This window comes from Vidua chalybeata, chromosome 3 (assembly GCF_026979565.1).
Source record: "Vidua chalybeata isolate OUT-0048 chromosome 3, bVidCha1 merged haplotype, whole genome shotgun sequence".
Classification (NCBI taxonomy): Eukaryota; Metazoa; Chordata; class Aves; order Passeriformes; family Viduidae; genus Vidua; species Vidua chalybeata.
In genome coordinates this window covers 37,979,276-37,992,471 of record NC_071532.1, presented here as the reverse complement: position 1 = coordinate 37,992,471, position 13,196 = coordinate 37,979,276, and the positions used below count along the sequence as shown (strand labels likewise).

The 13,196-nt window shown below is 42.5% G+C and overlaps 1 protein-coding gene across 1 annotated transcript in view; it reads left to right on the top strand.

The window, feature by feature from the left end:
- Positions 1-603: 603 nt before the first annotated feature.
- Positions 604-13,196, top strand: part of CCDC85A (coiled-coil domain containing 85A) — an 81,877-nt gene continuing 69,284 nt past the window's right edge. The window contains exon 1 of the mRNA XM_053937754.1: positions 604-673. The gene's annotated coding sequence lies outside the window, so the exon portion shown is untranslated. The remainder of the gene's footprint in view (positions 674-13,196) is intronic.

The following is a 13,196-nucleotide window of genomic DNA, read 5'->3' as shown; positions in this document are numbered from 1 at the left end:
CCATGCCTGAGCTTCCTTCCTCTATCAAACAATACTGTAATCCTGGATTTGTACATTAAGGAATCCCTTAATGTAACCTCAAAGTGGCCAGCGGTACAAAATGTTATGTGCAATGTCCATACACAAGAATGGGGTCTGTGAGGGGAAATCCTGTAAAATGGCAGGAGATTCTTGGGAATCACCTGTGGAAGTGGCTCTTTGTATGAGTCACAAAAGGCGTGGGCCTTTCTCGGGAGAGGCAAAAGGCCATTTCTCTGCAATCGCTTTCTGTGGTGCCATTGCCTCTTTGCCAGTGCCGGGAGAGGAGGTGGAGGCAGGTGCAGGCCCAGAGGCGTGGATGCTCCAAAGGGCCGTTAAGGGCCACGGCCTGAAGTGAAGCCCCTTTTTTTTTCTGTGGAGCTCAAACAGGAGGGAGTCTCAGGCGGCCGGAGGAGTGCTGATGTACATATTTATGTAAGTGTAAAATTTGTGTGTATTTTATACGTGCCGATGTCCATTCCGGCCGGCGCGCTCAGGCACCATCTGTGTGCGGGCGCCACCTGCCGGCCGCAGTGCCCTTCCCGCCTTTTTTCCCGTCGCCCTTCCCGCTGTTTTCCCCGCCACTTTCTGTGGGATGCAGAGAAGAGTCGTGAGGGGATTTGGTTGAGGAAGGAACCGCCCGGGCAGGCTGCAGGTATTTTGAACTGTGGGCGATCTCCACATGCTGTGTTACATGTCACCTACATATATCCCTCCTTATTTTTAAGTTTCTCCAAGGGAGAGCCAGGCTCTCAGCCCCAGAGGAAACATCCTCTGTACTCTGGGGCGATTCCCCCTCAGTGGAGACGCCCGGTCATCTCTCACTGTCTTCGACTGAGTTAATGCCAGCAGGGATTTCTTTTAAGGCACCCTGTTCTCCATTAGCAGTTACTCCCACACAGGGCTGCCCTCACAGCCTTGGTCTCTGGTTTGTGGAAGTTACACGTTGCTCCAGCCCTCTCTGGTGAGAGCACACGGCCAGAAATGCCTGGATTTGCCCTATGTACCCTGTGGGCACAGCTGGCCTGAGGCAGGTAGCCCTCAGTCTGGGGGTCTGTGTGCTGGGGGTGCATCCAGAGGGTCCTGGAGAGCTAAGCCATCCTCTCAGATCCACATTTGCTCCATGGAGCAGTTGGAGTGACTGGCTCCGTGTGGGCACATCTGGATAGGCTGCAAAAGCTGAGAAAGAAAAGCCTGCACCAGCATTTCTTAACAAAGACAGGTACAGAGCAAGTTTATTTAAGCTGTATTTGACTTATCTCTATAAAAGCCAAAGAGGCTTTTCTTGGCTCCTCAGTACTATTATGTTTTATTTGATGCTTTATGTCTAATTTCTGCAATTCTAGTGCTCATATTAATTGTTTTTGAAAACTTCAATGAATAGGCCCAGGGGTTGGTTTGTTTGTCTGTTTATCCCCAAGTGATGTTCACTAAATAACAAATCCATGCAGTTCACTAAGATGACTGAAGTCACTCCACTGCTGTTTCCCTACTTCCCATGCAGTACTTCTAATGGACAGATGAGGCTGCTATGGAATTGGTTATTTCAGCTGGGGGAGTGATATTTAGGGGACTGTCCTCTCCCTGCTAGATACTTGCTGGGGGCTCTGACAAGCCTTGACACAAGTAGTTACTCCTGCCTGGCTTCTTCTAGTCTAGGTCACTATAAAGTGGAATAACAGAGGGCTGGCTACCCTTATCAACTGCCTAGAGGCTTTAGGTGATGCTGAAGGTGACCACCAGTTTCACAGTGTGACACCTGTACCAGTGCTTCCCTGTTCTGTGCCAGTGTCACCTCACTGTCACGGCACATCCAAACTTTGGTTTGCATTTAGAGGGCACTGGACTGCCTTGAGAGCTGCTTCTCCCTTCTGCCAAAACATTCCTGCCTGGACTGCTCCTGCTGTTTTTTACCATAATATTAAGCTTGTAGATATTAAAGCACTGTCAGCTGAAATCCCTGGCTCTACCACTGACTTTCAAATTTGTAGCCTGGCCTTAACCTTAATATAAGCAAATGCTTATTTAGGTAGTTTTGCAAGTGTGAGATTTAACGACATCACCAAATTTCTGGCTAATCAAGAACTTTCCAGAAGCAAGCAACAAATGGCAACAGAGCATATCCTTGAAGTGGATTTTATGTACAAAAACTGAGCATTAGCAATCTCATCTCAAAGTAATGAGATAAAAAACACAGAATCACCTTTTAGGATCAAAGTTACATCTTGTTCTACACATAACACATAGTACAGGATGATGATGTATAACAAGCAGCACACCTGACACCCCCTCAATGAAAAGCAGTGTCTCCAGGCAGAACTGTTTGGTATTCTTATAAATCCAAAAGAAAATCAGGTTGAATTGTCCCAAGAAAGAGCATCTAGTTAGAGCAGACCAAAACATCATTTTTCCCCAAGGAAGCATATTGAATGAACCACATTATTCTCTAGATAATGGACAAAAACCTTCTTTATTATGAAAACTTTATGCCCTTTCATTAGCATTAATAATGCTGGGGGTGTGTGGGTGGGAGAGCAGGTGGGTAGGTGTGCTAAATGGAAAAGCAAAAAGCAGAGCAACGAGGCTGTAATTTCTTATGAAATATTGCTCCATATGATACCTCTTTGCTTTAGAATATTTTTATAGAAGAGAAGTACTTTGCATTTCCTGCAGTCTTCAATTTTTTGCTGTTTTTTGTGACTGCAGTACTTCTGAAAGGCAGTGGGGAGGGGATAGCTTAGGAAAGCCTTTATTTATCCCAATGATGTACAGTACCAACAGCAATGGAAATTTCCTTGTGCTCTGGGCCAGTGCCTGGATCTTGTCTAAAATAATCTACTAGGCTCAGAGCAATATCCCTGTTCAGCTCTCCCAAGCCTCCTGAGATGGGATTCGTTGCTGTTCTTCCAAAAACATTTTCCTGTGCTGTAGAAATTGGGTGTTTTTTTTCCCTCATTATCCTCTTTGGAGGTCACAGGGTGATAGTGGCACACAGAGATGGATTCAGGGGGATTCCTGGGGTGGGCTCCATGTCAGAGTACCTGGAACCCTTCCACCTTCTGTTTGCTTGGAAAATTCTGTCATTGAATCTGATTCCTACATTATGGCTACCAAATGTTTCAGCTTCACAGCTCTGGCTCATGTGGCAGTAATGGCACTGGAGGTTTTTTCCAGTTTCAACCTGTTTGCCTCACTAATGCTATTGTAAAATTGTGAAATATTCCCCACGGTTACTAGTAAGTGTTTAGGACTGTCCTATTCATGACAATTCCAATGAGAATTTCCATTCAGCATTCAGAAAGCTTTATTAGCACAATTCTTCCATCGGCAGTGTCCAGAAACTCTTTTTTGAAGTGATTAGATTGAAACTTGTCTTCATAGTTGCACAGTTTTTTTCATGGCTGAAAGTAAAATCCAATGAGCTGGAAAATTCAGTATATAGACCTCACCAGCCAGCTTCTGTCTAAATTAAAGAAAGACTCCATTTTAAAGAAGAATAACATTATAAAAAATAATTAACACAAGAATGAATATTTGCAGCCCTATTAGTCAGAAGCAGGAGAGGTAATGAGCAAGATTAAAATCAGTGCTGGCCTTTCCTGTTAGAAGTGTATGGGCATTTAATGAATTTAAATGGGAAAAGGAAACTGATAATTGAATTATTCGTAAGAACTTTATTCAGCAGGGTTTGAGTGATTGCTGTTGGCTTTTACTGCTGTGCTCCCCTTTGTCACCTCAACCTGTGCTCTGGATGCACTGGATCTATATTTATTTATGTAATCAGGCAAACATGAGAAGTGTGCTATTGATGTCATTGACTGGGAACATGTAACCAGCACCAAGGGAAGGGGAATTGGAACAGGAACCAGCTGCTCAGAGACTGCTACAGCCACCTGAAGAGTTAGACAGGAGCAGAGAAGTAATTTGAAAGAGGTAACTGTGTCAGGCTGGAGAAATGCTTTTGGCCCTCCATGTAACACTTGACAGTTGTATGGGGATGTGTGAGAAAAAGAGATTCCTGCAGGAAACTCTGTCTGGGCAGTTTGCACTGGTCCATAAAGGAAGGCAGAGACCAGCAGAGCAAAGGCAGGCTCAGCCTACACAACTAGCAGGGAAAATGCTGCAACATGAATTAATTTTCATTAAAAAGGTGCATGGAACAGCAGGAGGACAAACTGCAAGTCTCTGCAGATGGAAAGGGCAGTGGGAGGAAGGCACCAGCAGGGAAAATGCTGCAAATTGGTGTTTTGGAGACAAGGCAAATGCATTCACCCCGTTAGCTGTGGGAGGTTTCTGTTTATTGCAGGCTGTGTGTGGTAGCTAATGTGTGTGGGTCCTCGTGGCTTTGGGGATTGTTAGTTTGGGTTGGTTTAATACCTGAAAACACTCAAAAACTGTTGGAAAAAAATCTGACAACTGTGAGTTATCCAGACACTGACATCCCTGCAGACCAGTGGTCTGCAAAGAAACCCAGAAGGAACTTTTCCCTTCTCACAAAGGTCCATCTGTTTGCCACAAAAACAACAGATGTTGAAAGGAAGTAATTTTAAATTGTAAGGTTTAAATTGGCAGCAGGGGAAGACAAGTTGCCAAAATGTGTCTTTGTTTTGTGTTTCTGAAAGCCTCAGTTCTTCCTAGTGGGAGACTTCCATGTTTGGCCCCTGCACAGACACACTTGCATTTAATTTAATCTGTTGTGGTGCAGTCTGAAGGCCCTGGCTAAAAGAAATGTCCTGTGAAGCAGATCCAGAGCAGTTGGCCCATGGAGAGCTCTGCACTGCTCTGCTTTTACCACTAGAGGTGATTTTTGAGGTGCATCAGTGAGGACTGCACTCCCCAGGTATCTGCTGGGGGTATTTGCCGTGTGGGAAGAAGCAATGGGATTTGGTCTGTGGAACTTCCCAAATGCAGCTTTTCTGTCTGGGTGTGAGCACTCCAGTAGCTGCAGGGATTTCACAGTACCCCCTGTGCATGAGCAAAGCTTAAGGAAAAAGAGATTACAGTAACACGGATCTGTGGAAATAGCTAAAAAGGCAGAATTTCAGGGACAATAGGAGAGCAGATGTGAGTTCTGACTGAGTGTACAGGACAGCTCTGAAATTCTAAAATTGCTTTGTAATAAGTTGTACAGGATCCTTTCTGATTATTACACACACGTGCAAAGAAGTGAGAAGTGTTTTGTAAATGTAGTGGTCAGATAAGGAGAGTAATTGAAATGTTAATTCTAATCATATGCTATGCTCATGCGTTGATTTTTTAATTCATGTTATTCATTAATTAGTTAATGCCTGTAAAGTGCATTGAAGATAGAAAATGCTAGAAATTACTATGGACTATTACTATCATTATCCACTAAGTTTAATTAGTTCTTGTACATTTTAAGTGGATTATTGAGATATAAACTTGGTGAAGATGATTTCATACCAGAGGCTGTTCTCAGAATCCTGGCGAAGTGAGCAGCTGCAGTGCCCATCCATACAAATCAGGATACTGCCTTGTTTATGCAGATTGATACAGAAATCTTCTTAGGTTTGTCCTCCGTGAGCATTGCATCTGATGGCTTCCCTCTCCCCCAAAATGCTCCTTGTTTAGGGCCAGGCTGACACACGTTCAGCCTGGCCTGGTGATGGTATTGCTAAGAGGGATGTGTCATGGGGCTGAGCAGTGATTTATGTCCCTGGAAGATGAGAAACAAGAAGATTATAGCACAAAGATGAGAAGATTTTTAATTTCCCTGTGGGACCAGCACATTTCTGTCACCCTTTGAAGAAGGAGAGTTGTCTTTGAAGCAATAGTATCTTCAACAGGATCTGATTGTAGTTTGTTCTCTTTTCTTTCTATGTCTGTAATCATGATGAAACCCCCTGACTTTGTCCTTCGTTCCTGTCTGAGCTTTGGAAGGTTGTATGGAAAAGAACTGTTTCTATTCAGCCTTATTTATTTATTTATTTATAAATAGCTGCTTTTGAAGGAAGCATCAACATCTGATCCTCTTGGAAGAAAACCTTTGAGAAGTTTTCCTTTCAATTTGGTCCAAACTGCTTCCCCTGCCCCTGTGATAGATCAGGGATATTCTGGGTTTGTGTAAAGCTGAAGATGGTCTAATTCCAGAACCTGCTTTATTTCCAAAAGTAATTTCTCAGCTGCACATCTTCCCGTGTCTGTTTGCAGCAGGGCTTTGTGTTCTGCATTTTTTCAAATGTTTTGATTTTAATGGTTATAAGAACCACTATTGAAAAATCTCCCACCAAAATAAAAAAGGCATTATAGTGGAAAAAAGAATGCAAACACATTTGCTGTTTTTTAAAAGACATCTATCAAAGTTCAATCAGCTGGAATTTTCTGACATACAGCTGACTTGCAAAATTCTCTTTAACATCTTTGCATTTTTGGCAACATAAGGAAGTACCACTTGGATAACTGCAACTGTCTGAGGGATTTTAGTTGACAAGAGAAAAAAGCAGGCAATGTGATTTTTTTCCCCTAATTATTTTTTTTGTTAGCTATGTCCCTCTTCTAATTTTTTTCTATCACTTTCTTTGTCTAAATGTCATTCTACTTTTAAAAATATATGAGGACCAAGGCTGGTAAGAAGTAATTGAGCCTGTTATGAGTCCAGGACTCCTTGCAAATAATGGAAAGCCGTGTTTTTGAGCCAGTGAGTTTTGGGACAAATTCTAAAATATCTAACTGATCTCTGCCTCCATAGCACTGAATTCCTATTAAAAATTAGTGGTTTGTTTCCTTTTGTAATCATAACTTTATGTTAGTCAGTTCTGGGGTCTTAGGTAGTGGCATCATGTCCCAAATCCTTCAGGACTGAGCCCAGTTGTCCCTATCCACAGAGATTAGAAAGTTATAATCTGTTCTTTAGCCTTGAAGAGCATTGGCTGAGTCAGTGTAGGGAATCTCAGTTCTGGATTAGATCCTCCTTGGTTTCACATGGTGCTCAAGCTGCAAGAGCTTGCTATACAAAGACCTTTGTGCACATTGCTTATCTAATGTTACAAACAGAGAAAATGCTCATCCTCTGAAGATTGGGGGTTGGGGTTTGGTGTCTAATATTTCCTTGTTGGAAACAATTGTTTCAACTGCTACCTATCAGTTTATTTTCAGAACCACTTGCCCTTGGCATTTTTCATACCTCAGCTGTGACAAAAATGTACAGCAATGAGATTCTCTTTCCTCTCCCTGTGTATTCCAAACATTATGGTGTGTGTCATCCCAAATTGCTGGGAAGTGACTGAGGTCAGCAGGATTTTGCTGGCCATTCTCAAGGAATGGTTTGTGCTTTACTCAGATTAAATCTTATTTATTGGAATTGCTAAGTTGCCCTTTCTCTGTTTTACCTCTGTTTCATTAAGTTTAGAATGTCCACTCTGGCCTGTCATGCCTGTGGCTCTACTCACAAGGATTTCCTCTACTTTTCTCTAATTCTGCTCCACTTAAAAACTCAAACAAGCCAAAAACCCCTCACTCTAATGCCCAGTTTCCTGAGTTCATGCATCTCCTCTGGAATTGATTATGTAATAATAGCTCAAATGAGGATGCTTAGAATAGAAATCCTGACTTGGGTGTTCCTTTTTGTTTTGCTGTTCCTGTTCATAAACAAATAGACCAAAATCTCCAATAATGTGCATGCCATTGCAGCCTGGTGTTGTAATGATACAGCATGTAACATTAAGTTAACACTAGATAGAGTAGTTCACTTTCCTAATATATCGAACACAGCCTAATTAAATATTTAATGGTTTTCTCCCGCTGAGAGGAATCAGCAGAAAAATGAACTAGTGTGTTCCTGGAGATGAAAGTTGCAGAGGAAGGTGATCTGTGGGGATTTTTTTTCATTCAATAACCTCATGAGCTGCCTTTCCAATTACTGTGTACCTTCCTTCTGAGAGGGGCACTGCATACATTGATATGTAGATGCATCTTTCAGTGGCCTGAAACCAGAAGAAGAACTTCAAAGTCTTACTGCATGATGTGATAGTAAATGTTCAGTTGATTACTGTTTGCTGAACTGACAATAAAGCTGTGGTTTGTTCTTTCCTTAGTTTAATGTGAGTGCAGCTTTGCAGTGAGAAATGTCCACATGTTAAATGGGACACTCAGATTTAACTAATTCTGCCTCTTTCCTTTGCAGGAACCAGAGGTCTAAAGGTGTATCTTGTAAATTCTGGGTGCACTGTCCTTTTTATGGACTATATTGAGGACAGTCCTCTCCTTTAGGGGTTCTACAGCCCCAGCTCCAAGGGATCCCACTCCATGGCTGGGGGTCTTGTGTGCTATTGCAGTGCAAATAAATAAGTGAGGCTCAGCGTGGATAATACACTGCAGTCTTTATTCCATCCTGAATAGCATTGTTAGAGCTGATAACTAATTAAATTCTGGAGCCATTGGTGTCTGCACAGGGCTGGAGGAAGTGAACAGTTTATCTCTTAGCAGGCAGCTTCCTTCTACAGTCCTGTAGTTTCTGGCTGATGGAAAGGCAATTACTTTAGATCCAGCTGAGCTTTAATTCCAGCTAAAACTTAGAACTCCACTAGGCATTGTTATAGTTTTACTGCCATACCATTAACTCTCCTTTTGTGGGCAACTTTTCTTGTTTTTCTCATAAAAAACAAATCTGTATATAGCAATTATAAAACGGCAAAAGGTGTCTGCTGTCCTGGTCAGGCTCTGTGTTCACTGGGCCCTCTCACTGATATTGTGAATGAGCCCAAAGGGCTCTGAGTGCCCGCTCCTTCACCCCTGTTATTGCCAAGTTCCACCAGAGCCCTGTGAGGAACTGCCAGTGAGCTGGAGACCCAGGGCTTGCTCAGATGTGGGGTATAAACCCCAAGAAAATTGCAGTTGTTTTTAAACTGCTGGAGGAGCACAGGGAATGCACTCAATAGGAAGTGTCATGTTCTGTTAGATAACCTCTGAATGCTTCGCTTCATAGAGCACAAACATTGGATGGTTTTGTTGTTGTTGCTCTGTTTTTGTTCTGTTCTTTTCCTTTTGTTTGTTTGTTTTTTAATTAAAAAGGAATGGGGAAAAAAAAGCCCAGTTTTAAAGAATAGGATTAAGGAAATGGGAATTATCAGAGCTGCAACTGGTATAAAGGAAGTGAATGTTATCACAGCCACATCTGCTGGAGAAGTTGTGTTACTCCTGCTGCTTTTTATTATCTAGAAGTTAAAGGGTTTTTGTCTTGGAATTCTTTCTTGCAGCAGGAGCTGTACAGAGCTAAGCACGCCTCAGATGAAGCCTGGGTTAGGGCTGGTAGGGCAGCATTGCAGGTTAACTTGTCAGCAAATGAGCTGTTCCTGAGCTGCTGTCCTGGCTCTGGAGCCCAGACAAAGAGGGACATTGTGGAAAGCAGCACTCCAGATGCTGAGGCCTGGCCACTGGCTTTGGGAAGTTCTGAGATGGACTTGGGTTTGTAGTGAGGACATGAGACTAATACGGACTGACGTGCAAATATCTCCTGTGGATGTTCCTTAGTTTTAAGCTTTGCTTTCCTTAACTTGGTTTCCAGTTTTGTACTCAAGGACCCATGCTTGGCTGGATGAATGGTTTTGCCTGTGTTTTTAAACCAGACTAGTATTTAAAGTGACTCCAGGGAAATCTTCAAAAGAATCTCATTTTGCTTCTCTGTAAATAGGTAATCCTAGTAAAGATGTGAAAACCTTAGGATGGGAAGTTTGGAAAATTTGGAAGTCCCTGGAATTTCCCATTGAGCTGCACTGTGGAAGTTATCAGTTAAGCAGCAAGAGACAGGGAGACATTGGCTTCTGCAACAGACCACTGATGTCTCTGTGACAAAGTAGTGAATAAATAACCAATAGAGCTCACCATACTGCAGGCAAAACCTGAAATTTTGGGAGATCTGTTGTAAATTACAAAATCCTGCCCTACCAAGGAAGGAGCTGGATATAAAAGGCCATCACATAACCATGAGTCAGCCAGAGTGAGTGGATGGGTGGCTGATTTAAATGTTTTTTGCTAAATTAAGATGATTCTAAATGAAAAACAGTGTTACAAACCATTGGACGTCTATCCTGTTGTAGATTAGTTTTACTTAAGCACACATAGCTTTATAAAAAATGCAGTGAGTAATCACTTTTTGTAAAAAGGTTTTATTAACAAATATCAATAATGCCTTAATCTCATTCCAGTGCTTACTAAGTATGGTTTAAATGCTTAAAGCTCTATTGATGTCTTAGAGGAGGACAGAAGGTCTCCATCTTCATGTCTGTAGATACTGTGCCAGTATTTGCCATTCTTCCAGGGCTGGGGAAACAAAGGCTGATGCTGTAGGACATGCACCTTGTCTCACTCTCCACCATATGGGCATGTACTTTATTTCCATCAACAACAGTAGAAAGAAGCATCTGGCCCCTTATTAACTCACTAATCAAGTATGAACAGGAAGCAAAGTCCATTGTTACCCAAATGAAGAATGGGAGCACAATTAAAACAACCCCACAGATGCTCTGGTTATGTGTCTCTGTTGGATCCCAGCCAGAACAAACTGTCAACTCTGCAGAAAAGTTGCCAAGCCTCCACGACAAAATCAATGCCATAAAAATGTTATAATTAATAATTTTCCTCTAACATCTATGGATGCCTTTAAGTTATTGTCTCAGGGATGTTTTCTGCTGAGTTGGAAAGGTGCCTTTTTCCATATTTGATGTTTTCTCTAAGGATCAGCCATCAACCCACTTGTTTAACCTTGGGCAGTTATAAAGCATGTTCATTTACATTAACCTTACTGAGTTTAACAGGCGGGTTCAGGAGCATGGGCCAACACCTGCAGAAGCAATTTCCCTGTCAGTTTGAGTGGCAGTATCTTTTCCTGGCTTAGGAAAATGTTTTTCCCTTACTCACCTCCTGTGAGTAATCCATGACTTGGGGATCCTGGGTTTGTCCTGGAGGAGGGACGCACAAGTCTGCAACTGAAAGGAAAGGCAAAGTGCCTTTGTGACACCTTCCAGGAGTTTTCAATCTATTACAGATTTCAAGTGAAAGCTGCAAGTCTGGCTGAGCCATAGGCACTGCCTAAGCTTAAGCAGGACATTCTCATTGGTCTGCACTCCTCTCCTCTGGGATGTCTTTGGTGGCTGTCCTGACTCAGGATGCATTTAGTCTGCTCCAAATGCAGGCTTCTGGCAGCAGGGATAGACTTGCTCCAGCTCCATCCTTGGCCTTCTGTGTTCCTTCCACTTCCCTTGCATCCCATGCAGCTTCTGAGAGCCAGATCAGTGCAGTCATCTATGGGAAAACCAGTTATTATTCATAAGTGGTAGATTTTAACATGATTTTTTCATTGACTCACAAAGCTGATCCAGCTTACCACACACTTGCATGGTCGCTGGACTATAAGGAAGATGTAGGTGGCAGCAGGAAGAAGTTCACAGAAAACTTTGCTTTGTGAGAGTTTCTGAATTTTGAAATATGGAGGTAAACTTCTCAACAATTTAAAGAAGAAAAAACTTTTTATGTAGTTAGTTTTCTTATAGAATAAATAGAAACTATTTATTACAAGTAATTAAGTAAAGGGGTTTAAGTTGCAACTTCTGAAATTTTAAAAGCTCAATGATTAATTCAAGCCGAGCTTCCCCCCTCTCTTCAGACTATTAATTTGAAAACATTTTTTTTCTGGATTTGTTTTACATTTTCTCCTAGTTGGAAATACATTAACTCCTTTCTCTCTCAAAAGTATTACTGGGATGAGAAAGGTGCATGTTGCCTGGTTTGGTTTGCTCAGAGTTGGCCATTTACTTTCGCCTGTTATCAAGTTAGAAGCCAAGGGCAAGGATTCCATCTGTAAAGGCTTTGAATACAAAAGTGTCTGTACTAAAGGATTTTGTTTGTGGCCATCTTTAGCTGGATGGCATTATCCATAATATCCTTTGTGCAGTGGAAGTGGGCATTGCAGTGAAGTGGGAAATACTGTGTGGATGGCCTGGTGTCAGACTATTAACTTTCATATGTACCAACACTCTGAACACTGCTGGAGACTCCATTAGGAACAGTTGATCTACAGTGTCTTGTAAACTGCATTATCAAATTTATGGTGGTACAGTGACTACAGAAGTGGCAGTCAGGGCTGGAAAGTGAATCCTGTGATGGTGAAAGAGCTGGAGGAGGAGTGAATGGATCCTGTGGCCAGTAAGTGCTGGCACAGCAGAGATCTGTTTTTTGTGACTATGGGACCCGCTTTGAGTGTCAAAGACTGTTAGGAAGGGGTGGGATCCACCTGGCCAAATGAGGCAAAAGCATTTTTGCTGATGTGCTGGCAAAGCTGCTGAGGAGATCTTTAACCTAGGGATGGACAGAGAGAGCTGATGACAACGACACGAATGAGGGAATAATGGACCAGACTGGTAGGCAGGAGATGCATGGCTGGGGTGCTGCCATGGTGGAGAGAGACTGTAGAGACAGGAAGGGAAGATGAGGAAGGGGAACTCTCTCCTTACTTAGGGATGGGGAAGTGTGGAGCGCTGCCCAGGGAGCAGAGAATGGACAGGCTGTGCTGGAGAGCAGCTGATGTTGGGGATGCTGTGTTGGGTGTCAGCTACAGACTTATGACTGATGGGAAGAACATCTAGAGGCAACTGTAACTAAAATTACTTGAACTTTTCATTTTTAAAACTCTCTTCACTTCCTTCCAATTTGGGAATGACATTTTTCAAGTCTGAACTACTCTCAAAAGTATTTTTGGAAGGTCTGAACAAAAACATTTAGCCATCTTTGTGTAAAATGACTGCTAGGCAAGTACTCGGCTATGACATATTTTTGGCAGAGAGCTATTGAACAGCTTTAGGGCCTCTTTGGGAATGTCCAAGAGTTTTTAAAATCATCAGATAATTATTATTGGTTATAATAATCCTTAGACACTCTGCCTAGCAGTCAGTGACTTAAAACTCTGGAGGGTCTGCAGACAGCAATGAAAAGCAAGTCCTTGAGGATATGCCAGAGAAATTCTCCAGCAACAATTCCTTGGTATCTGCATATCCAGGAGTGAGCAGGACACAGCAGTGAAAATGTTACTGAGCTGGCAAAGCATGCTCAGCTATGGAGATTTAATTGGCTGTGGATCCACAGTGCTGCTAGCATTTGGCACCTGGTGTGAAGGAACTGGAAGGAAGATGGACAGGAACTGCCATCCCCTTGCTACTGGACAGTGG